Here is a 10,630-nt window from a genome sequence, read left to right as displayed (position 1 = left end):
ATGAGTAAAGGTATGCTTCCGCATTATGATATATTTTTGGTGATTCAATATGGATGATCTAGATTAAAAAATAATTTATTTTAACAAGTGATATCAGAGTCATTCATAATTGAATCATTGAGAATATTAAGTTTTAATTTCATTGGATCAAAATATATTTGCATCATTGCTCTCTGTTTGGATCGAATTTAATTTTATGGAGCCGATGAATTTATTATTTGTTTTAATGTGGATACATAGACTCTGTAAATTGCAGTGCTTTCTTTATATATTAATTTATTTGGTCATGAAGTAATGTATTTCGTACGTGTGAATGCTGACACATGATCAAGTAATATATATGTGTGGATAATGATCATGCACACAGATACCTTGTTTTATTATTTGTTCATGGATTCGTTTTTTTTATAAAGAAGAAAACAATTGATAATAAGTTGCTGATAATATATGGCGTATGAAATTAATCGACGCTCCCTTTTATTTTATATATATTTGCTTGATAGTTGATACGATTCTTTTAGCCTTTTATAAAAAAAAAAATTATTATGTATATGTCACTTATGTGAATATTAATCTATCCAAAGGAAGATTTATATTTGGCCAAGTTATATATACACATTAATAATATTTGAGTAGTAGAAAATAATGTTCATTATTTATGCGAACAGTAATTGGCCCAAAGGAAGTTTATTGTTTGGCCAAATAATGAACATTACGCATTTTTGTTTATTTTCTATTAATTATGCGATCAATAATCGGCCCAAAAGAAGGTTATTATTTGGTCAAATAATAGAAAATATATGCTGTAATAAATAGGTTGCAAAGTTTAAGTTTCCATGTGCGCATTCAGTCGATCTAAAAAAAGGCTTAATGTGTGACAAGAATTTTGACAATATTTGATTACTGCAATAAAAGTATCACTTACAGTTAATTTTTCTATCCAAAGACTAAAAATTAATGTTGTTCAAGATATCTCAATATGGAATTTTTCCATTATTTAACTAATATTTACTGCATATTTTTTTTTATTCTAATAAAGAAACTATGGCTTCAGTTACCAATATTTCTGCAAAAATTAGCAGTATTCCTATGCTGAATGGTTCAAACTTTAAGATTTGGAAGGATACAGTGGAGATTGTGCTTGATTGTATGGATCTGGATATAGCTCTTCGAGAGAAGAAACCCACTTCCACTCCAGAAAATTTCAATGAGGTTAAAATAGAGAAGTGGGAGAGATCCAATCGAATGAGCATTATGATCATGAAATGCTCAATTCCTGAGATGTTTTGGGGCTCAATTACTAAGGATAAAGATGCCAAACAGTTCCTAAAAGATATTGAAAAATTCTTTGCTAAGACTGAAAAGGTGGAGGCAAGTAGCCTTTTGAGCAAGCTTGTCTCCATGAGGTATAAAGGTAAAGGGAACATAAGGGAGTACATTATAAAAATGTCTCATCTTGCTTCTAAATTGAAAGTACTAAAGTTAGAGTTGTCTAAAGACTTACTCGTACATTTCATTTTGATCTCCCTTCCTGCACACTTTGGGTAATTCAAAGTGAGTTATAACACTCTGAAGGACACTTGGTCCCTAAATGAGCTTATATCTCACCGTGTGTAAAAAGAAGAGAGGCTGCAGCAAGATAAGACTGAAAGTGCTCACATGGTTTCATCTTCTCAGTATAAAACAAAGCGTGATACTACTGCGGATATATCTTCTAAATAGAAAAAGACTAAGAAACAGGATCAAGCTTCAACCTGTTTCTTCTGTAAGAAGGTGGGACACATGAAGAAGGATTGTACCAAATATGCCACTTGGCATGTAAAGAAGGGTATGATTCTTACTTTCGTTTGTTCTGAGGCTAGTTTAAGTTATGCACCTGTTGATACTTGGTGGGTAGATTCTACTGCTACTACTCATATAAGTGTTACTATGCAGGATTGCCTGTGGAGCCGATCGCCAAGTGATGCTAAAAGATACATCTATGTTGCAGACGGCAATATAGTTGCATTCAAAGCTATAGGAACCTTTAGATTATGTTCCACAAGTGGATTTTGCTTGGATTTATTTGAGACATTTTATGTACCGTCATTTAGACAGAACTTAATTTCTGTTTCTCATTTGGACAAATCAGATTATTTTTGTTCGCTCGGAAATAATAAATTCAGTCTCTTTTATAATTCGAATAATATTTGCTCTGGTCGTTTGGTGGATAATCTATATACGCTTGATTTGAATTCCTATAATAATGAAATACTACAAATAGGTACAAAATGAAAACTAAATGATAATTTGGCATCATTATGGCACAAACGCCTAGGTCACATCTCTAAATAGAGAATTCAGAGGCTTGTGTCAGATAGAATTCTTGGACCCCTAAATTTGGCGAACTTTGAACTCTGCATTGTGTAACACCATAATTATCGTAAGCCTTACCTCGCGTCGTAAAGCAAAGGTTAATCAAAGGTTACGACAATTCTAAAGCTTGTACATATTTATATAGAAAGAAATAATATATTCTATAAGCCCGATGAAAGATTTAAGCCTAATAACAGAATTCGAAAAGCGCAAAACGTACTCACGAAGCTACACTAAACGAGGCACAAGATATATGTACAGATATCAAGGTATATGTATATAGATATATCAAAAGATAATAATATAGAGTTCTAGCCGCCGCTCGCGGAGTTTAAGCCGGCTAGTTATATACAGACATACAGAGTTTAGATAGTTAAAACAGTTTATACAAAATTTCTCTCAAAGTGAGCCTCTAGGCAAAATAAATACAAAAGTGAGAGATCTTAAACAAAATACTCAAAAGACTTCAAAACAAGATAGAGATCCTTCGCTCTGTCACCACCAAAGTAACTCACCGAGGTGGGTTACGACCTGCATCTGAAAAACAATAATAGAATATGGTATGAGAACGGAAGGTTCTCAGTATGGTAACAGTGCCTAGTGATGCAAGATATAAGACTCCGAGACGCCAGAGGCAATCCTAGAACTTCATATCCATCACAAGATTCATCTTAAAGTATAACTAAAACATTAAAACATAACTTGAAACCATAAAATTAAAGAGGTATTCTAACTTAGTGGATTTCTAATCTGACAACTCTCTGCTGTCCCAGAGCCTTCACCAGCCTATCCTCCATGCGATCCCGTCGCCACCGCCTTCTGAACATCCTCAATCCCAGTAGAATACACAATTAATACAATGCAAGTAAAACACAAGTATAAGCATATATGTCAAGTAATTCAAATAAGCAATTAAGTATGTGATACAATTAGGCAAGCAATACAAGTCGGCAAAGTAAGCAAACAGATAAAAGATGCACATGATGAATGCCTATCCTATTGGCTGTGATATCACATTGTCGTTTCAACAGCCAATCCGACACACCTCTATGGAGATGTCTCCCTTTGGTATCATACTGGAAACCCCCGAGATATCGTGCCCGGAACACGGTCCAAGATTTGTAGCCTGCACACTCTAGTGATCCGAAGGGATACGAGCGGGATACTCTTGCCACGGACCTCACATCTCAACGTAAGCGGGATTAACCACCGTCCTTACGCCGCCGCTGCAACCTCGACAGGCGGGATTAACTACCGTCCCTGCTAGGTGCATATCGTCTCATAATTCTCAGTATAAAACAGTGATTCAGTAGTTTTCAGAATATCATTTTTATTTAGCACTCAATAATTCACCACTTTCACAGTTCATTCAGAACTCATTAGTTCACCACTTTCACATTTCATTGTCAACAATCACCAATACCATACGCCGCGTTCTCACTCAACGAAAACCGTCCTCAGTACTCCAGAAACCCAAGTCTCCGTTCTCTAACTTTTTACCAGAAATACCTAATTAGATTCACCTAGGACTTTCTCTATATTTTGACATCCAAAAACAAGCCAAGGAGTCTTAGATAAGTGTCACGGAAGTTTACAAGCTTGCTGGAAAGATGAAACAGTTAAAAACAAGGTTTTTATTGAAAAACAGGGCAGTATGCGTACGCATGCCCAGGAGGATTTTCAAGAAGTGTGCATACGCATAGAGGTGTGCGTACGCACAGGAGTAAAAATTTCCAGTTATGCTCATTCGCAAAATGCGTGCGAACGCACTCAACAGAGTGCACCTTCCGACGTGTGCGTGCGCACAGCTTGCAAAACTTCATTTGTTGTGTGTGCGCACAGAGCGTACTAGTGCTCCCAACAGCAACCATATCCCCGTGTGTGCGTGCGCACGTTTTCAAAAATACACGGGGTGTGCGTGCGTACACAAACCAGAAATCCCAAATTCTGCAACATTCACAGAATTCAGATTTCAGACACCAACTTGCAACGATCATATCTTTCTCTACAAAATTCATATTTCCACAAAATTTATACCATTTTAAAGCTTTTTAAATTATCTTCCATTTTATATAAAATGAATTCAATTTCAAAAACTGTAGCTCAAGATATGATCCGTCAAAGTTAACTAAAAATCCATTTTTACCAAAGTTCCCTAAATTCTCAACTTACTAACATTTCCAACCAAAACCAAACCAAAACCACTCCAAACACCAATATACCTCATAATTTACCATTTTGTGCCACAAATCACCATTTACACCAATTTTCATTCACATTATACATTCTTCAACCTCAGTTTATCAAATATTTCACACTAAAACATTTTTTTCACCCAACACAATCACCCATCGTCTTATATCACCAACAATCATCATGATCAATCTCAATCTAAATCTTTAACACCATATTATCCATATCAACATCACAATTCATAAAAGTAACCCAAATCATCAAATCATCATACATTGTCATACAACAATTCCAACAACCAATTTAATTCAATCCTATCCTATAGGTCTCTAGCCTAAATGTCCAGAAATATTATATATTACATAGAGAAAATCAAAACCATACCTTGGCCAATTCCCAATATGCACTAAAATCCAATTTGAGTGCAATCAAGCTTCCAAACACAACCAAGCCACCAATTTAACTCCAAAGCTCCAAGTAAATGCCAATAATCACAACTTCAAGCTATATATACACGTAATTCATAGCTAATTAACCTAGGGTTCATCATAATCACAATTTTACAAGGGTTAAAAATAACTCACCTTACCCAACAGTTTTGAAAGTAAAACCCAATAGATTCCTCAAGCTAGATTGATCCTAAACACATCAAAACACCAAAATCTCAAAAACCTCAAATACTATATTTTCGAATTTTTGAAGGAAAGTCTAAGAAGGGATTCGTGATTTCTTTACCATTTTATTGGATGTGTTTTGTAGAGCTCTTCGTGGTGATCGCGTGGCCACAAACGGTGCGGCGATCGAATCTCTGTAGCTCAAGTTATGAGCTTGGGAAGTTTGAGGTGAATAGTGTTAATGGAACCCTCTTCTCTCTTCTCTTCTTAGCTGTGTTGTGTTGTGTTTATGGCTGATGGGATCATTAATGGAGTGTTATATATGTTGGGCTTGGGCCCAATTTGGGCCTGATCTAACCCGTTAGTATTTTTGGCCCGTTTTGCCCAATTTCGGGCCAAACCTTTAAAATTAACGCCCGATTTTTGACTTTAAATATTTTCCTAAGGTTTTCTACTATTTTTAATTATTCTCGCACAGTACTGGGCAGACTTAAACTGGTTCGCCCGGTTAATCTTCTGGTTTGAGTTTTTATGTAGTTTTCGCAGAAAATTACATTTTTTGACTTAGAAAAATCTACTGAGTCCAAAAATCATATATTTAATTTCTCTAATTCTCACTCTAAATTTTCAGAGCCCAATTTGGGAAATTTAATTATTTAATTGAACGGTTAATTAATCTCGGTTCTTACACATTGAGTGCATAAAGGAGAAAAGGACAAACGAAAAAAAAGTAGGTGCCGAGAGAGCTAAAGATGTCTTAGAACTAATACATACCGATATATGTGGCCCATTTTTTACTGTCTCTTGGAATGGACAACGATATTTTATTACGTTTGTAACACCCTAATTAGCCTAAGCTTTACATCGTGTCGTAAAGTAAGGGTTAATCAGAGATTATGACAGTTCTAAGCTCATACATAATATTTATATAGAAAGAATAATATAATCGAAAAGCCCGATGGAGGATATAGCTCAAATTTGGATTTGAAAAGTACGAAACGTACTAACGAAGCTTCTAACTTAAAACACATGAAACAGATACAGTTTTGCAAAAGATAAGTATATAATATCATAAGAAACTAACCACGGCTCGTGGAGTTTGAACCGGCTAGTCATATACAAACCATACATGAAACAAGACAGTAAAAACGGCTTATACAAGTTCTGTTCTCTCAATACTAGCCTCTAGGCTAAAGCAAAATACAAAATGAGAGATATATAAACAAAATAAATAAAAAAGACTCCAAAAAGGTATCCGGATCCTCTGCTTCTGTCACCAACCAAACAATTCACCGAGGTGGGTTGCGACCTGCATCTGAAAAACACAACAGAAATATGGTATGAGAACCGGAAATTCTCAGTATGGTAACAGTGCCCAGCGATGTAGGATATCAGACCCCGGGACGATAAAGGCAATCCTAAGCTCCATATCCATCACAAGATTCAATCTTAAAGCATACTAAAGCAGATAAGCATAGTTATATAAACCTTAACATCAGTAAACCGGGTAATCTATCTTAAGGAATTTCTATTCTAACCAACACTGCTGTCCCACAGCCTTTACCAACCGATCATCCCTGCGATCCCATCGCCACCGCCTACTTACCCTCCTCAGCACCAGACAAACATAGATAATACAGGCAAGGAAAACACAAGAAATATTCAAATATATAACAAGTAATTCAAAAAGCAAGTAGGTGATGCGTGAGCATCTTTCCTATTTTTCCTAGTAAATTTGCATATAATTTGTTGAGTTTAATTAAGGATTAATTATATTTTAGCCACTATGGATGCTATTTTGAGTTTTGTGCAATATTGTTAATTTTAGGTAGCATTCGGCTGGATTTGATGGAGTTTCTGCAGCACAAGAATCAAAGGAGATGGCAGCGAGGAGCGACGCGTACGCGTGACTGACGCGTACGCGTGATTGGGAGCTTTCCATGGCGACGCATGCGCGTGACTGACGCATACGCGTGATTTGAAGATTTGCAAAGCGACGCGTCTGCGTGACCGACGCGTACGCGTGACATGCGCAACGTGCAAAAAACACAGAAAGACGCTGGGGGTGATTTCTGGGCTGTTTTGACCCAGTTTCCAACCCAGAAAACACAGATTAGAAGCTGTAGAATGGACAAATCAAGTGGTCCCCACCCATCAGCTAAAGACTTGTTAATTAATTTGAATTTAAATTCAAATTTGATTTTTAAATAGGAAAAGATATTATTTTAATTTTAATTTTAGAAATTTGGTTTTTAAATTATTAGGCTTAGTTATAAAAGGGGATTCAGATCCATCAGATTGGAACTCAGTACATTGTTACCTGAATCCTTATTTTCTACTTTGAACCATGAGCAAATAATCCTCCATTGTTAAGGTTAGGAGCTCTGTCTATTTCTATGGATTGATTTTATTGCTTTTTCTATTTTAATTTATGTATGGATTTATAATTTAAGAATTGTTTTCGCTCTTTATTTTATGAATTTAGGTGGAACGGAAGTATGACCCTCTTTCTATTTGAGTTCTTGTATAACTTGGAAAAGCTCTTTACTTGAACAACAGCTTGAAAACATATTCTCCTAAATTTTAATTATCTAGATTTAACGGGATACGTGACATATAATCCTTTTATTTTTAGGTAATTAGATTTTTTGTGGCATATAAACTGGAATTTGATCATCACTCTCTAATTGGAATTAATTGACTAAGGAATTGGCTGTTGATGAATTTTAGAGGAGACTAGGAAGGTCTAAGGAATTAGGGTCTAGTCACATATAGTTTGCCATAAATTAAATCCTACATGATTAAAATAGTTAGTAAGAAAAATAATTCCAGAAAAATAGATAACTCTGAAGCCTTAACTATCTTCTCCATATTTTCTTCCCAAAGTATTTACTTGCCTTTCTTCAATATTCTTTATATTGTTTAATGTCTTTTATATTGCATCTCAACACTATTTTCTGTTTGTCTAACTAATCCTATCAAACACTATTGTTGCTTAATCCATCAATCCTCGTGGGATCGACCCTTACTCACGTAAGGTATTACTTTGTACGACCCGGTGTACTTGCCGGTAAGTTAGTGGGTTACAAATACTGCACCAGTAGGCATATTATACAATTAGGCAGGCTCAAGTAATCAAAGCAAACAAGCACATAGGAAATGCATATGATGAATGTCTATCCTATTAGCTCGTGATATCACTTGTCGGTCTATAAATGCCAACCCGACACATCCTCTCTGATGTCGCCTTTCTGCCACTTCCGAGGATATAGCGCCTGGCCCGCTCTTGTTCCGAGGATATAGTGCCTAGCACACTACCGTTCCAAGGATATAGTGCCTGGCCCATTTGCATGCTCAATCCGAAGATATAGTGCCTAACCCACTCTTGCGGCAGAAAAGGAAAACAACAATTACATATAACTCATCACAATTCATTCCAAGGATATAGTGCCTAGCCCACTCTCTTTCAAACACTATCATTCCGAGGATATAGTGCTTGGCACACTTTTCATGTCCAACAAGTCCATCCACCTCAAATCATTACCAGTCATCACCATTTCTCATCTCAATCCAATTTTAATTATCAATTCTCAACATTCCAAGGATATAGTGCCTGGCACAATCTCAACATTCATATTTCTAAAGTTCATCATAAGCCATTCCACTCTGGAATCATTAGTCCATCAGTTTCTCAATTTACATACCAATCTACCTTCACAAGCCATCAAACCATCCTCATTACACCCAAAACCTAAACCCCCGTCTTCTAATTATTCATAATCATCATCAACTAAAACCCTTAGGTTATCTCTCATATGACCATACTCAAAATTAAGTCCACAAGCCTTAAAATGGTGTTATAGAAGCTTACAACTTTGTTGGAAAGGGGAGATAGTTAAAAACACTTAAAATTTGAGAATCAGGGCGTGTGCGGCCGCACAGGGGTGTGCGCGCGCACGCCCAGGAAGATTTTAAAAGTGTGCGTACGCACAGGGGTGTGCGTATGCACAGGTACTAAAAATTATATGGTCTGTTCACTCATACAGGGCGTGCTAGTGCCCCCAACAGACGACCCTTCCCGACTTGTACGTGTGCACAGGGCTGTGCGTACGCACAGGTCGCAATTCTTCATTGATGTGTGCGCGGACAAGCTGTGCTAATGCTGCCAGCAGAATGCATTTCCCTGCCTGTGCCTGTGCATAGGTCTGTGCGTTCGCACAGATCAAGATTTTCGCAGGGTTGTGCGTGCGCACATATCAGAAATCCTGAAATGCTGCAACTTTGTAAAATTTCATATTTTTAACACCAACTTTGAATGATCATAACTCCGTCTACAAAATTCCAAGCTTTACAAACTTTATATCAAATTAAATGGTTTTCAATAAGCTTTAATCTCAAACAAATCCCAATCAATTTTGAAAACTGAGACAAAAGTTATGATCAAACAAAGTTCACCAAAAATTCACTTTTTACAAAAGTCTCCAAAACTTCAACATTACCAACATTTCCAACTATACCAAACCAAAACCACTTCAAACTCTAATTTCTATCATAACCTACCCTTTATATCATTTTATACCATCCCCAACCATCAAATCTCAATCATGTGATACCAAAATCAATCCTCCACCAACCCTTTCTTCAATCCTAATTCAATCATTACCGAACATCAAAATCAATCCCATATCCTTCCAATTTCAATCTTTCACACCACCTTTACCAATTTCAACATTCATGATTTATCAACTCATCATAATTCACATCATTTATCAACAATCTCAACACTTGCCTTCAATATACCACAAGATCACTAATCATTATCAATCATCAATCATATTAACAACAATAAATCACATACCCAACATCAAGCATCATAATCCTTAAATACCAACAATCATTATCAAATTCACACATTCCTCATTTCAAAACTCCATAACATCATCATATCCGTACAAGTTATCATCACACATCACCACCACATACAATCATTCATTTTCAACATATCAATATTATTCAACATACATCAACACTCAACACCTCAACAACCATTATAATTCATTCCTATCCTATGGGTCACTAGCCTAAGTGTCCATGAATATTATATACTACATAGAGGAAACCAAAACCATACCTTGGCCGATTCCCAATATAAACCAAAACCCCAAAGAGCACAAGTTGAGCTTCCAACCACAAGCAAGCTTCCAATATGACTCCAACAAGCACCAACAAGCTCCAAAAGCTTCCAAACTCACAACAAACAAGCTATATACACACCAAACATCACTAATCAAACTAGGGCTCAACATAAACATAATCTCACAAGGGTTTTCAAGAGCTCTTACCTTGTTCAACAGTTTTGAAAGCCAAAACCACCAACAATCAAGTGCTAGAGTGTACCTAAAACACCCAAGACACAAGATTTCCCTCAAAACCAAACCCTAAAACTTGAAATGCACAAGGGCACAAAA

General features: G+C 36.2%; 1 pseudogene; it reads left to right on the top strand.

The window, feature by feature from the left end:
* On the top strand, nucleotides 1-2,233 carry LOC148573005 (uncharacterized; annotated as a pseudogene).
* The last annotated feature ends 8,397 nt before the right edge of the window (nucleotides 2,234-10,630 follow it).

The sequence above is a fragment of the Arachis ipaensis genome, chromosome B2 (assembly GCF_059453495.1).
Source record: "Arachis ipaensis isolate K30076 ecotype BB chromosome B2, ASM5945349v1, whole genome shotgun sequence".
Lineage (NCBI taxonomy): Eukaryota > Viridiplantae > Streptophyta > Magnoliopsida > Fabales > Fabaceae > Arachis > Arachis ipaensis.
Note: the sequence above shows the minus strand (reverse complement) of the source record. Positions and strands in the feature narration are given on the sequence as shown.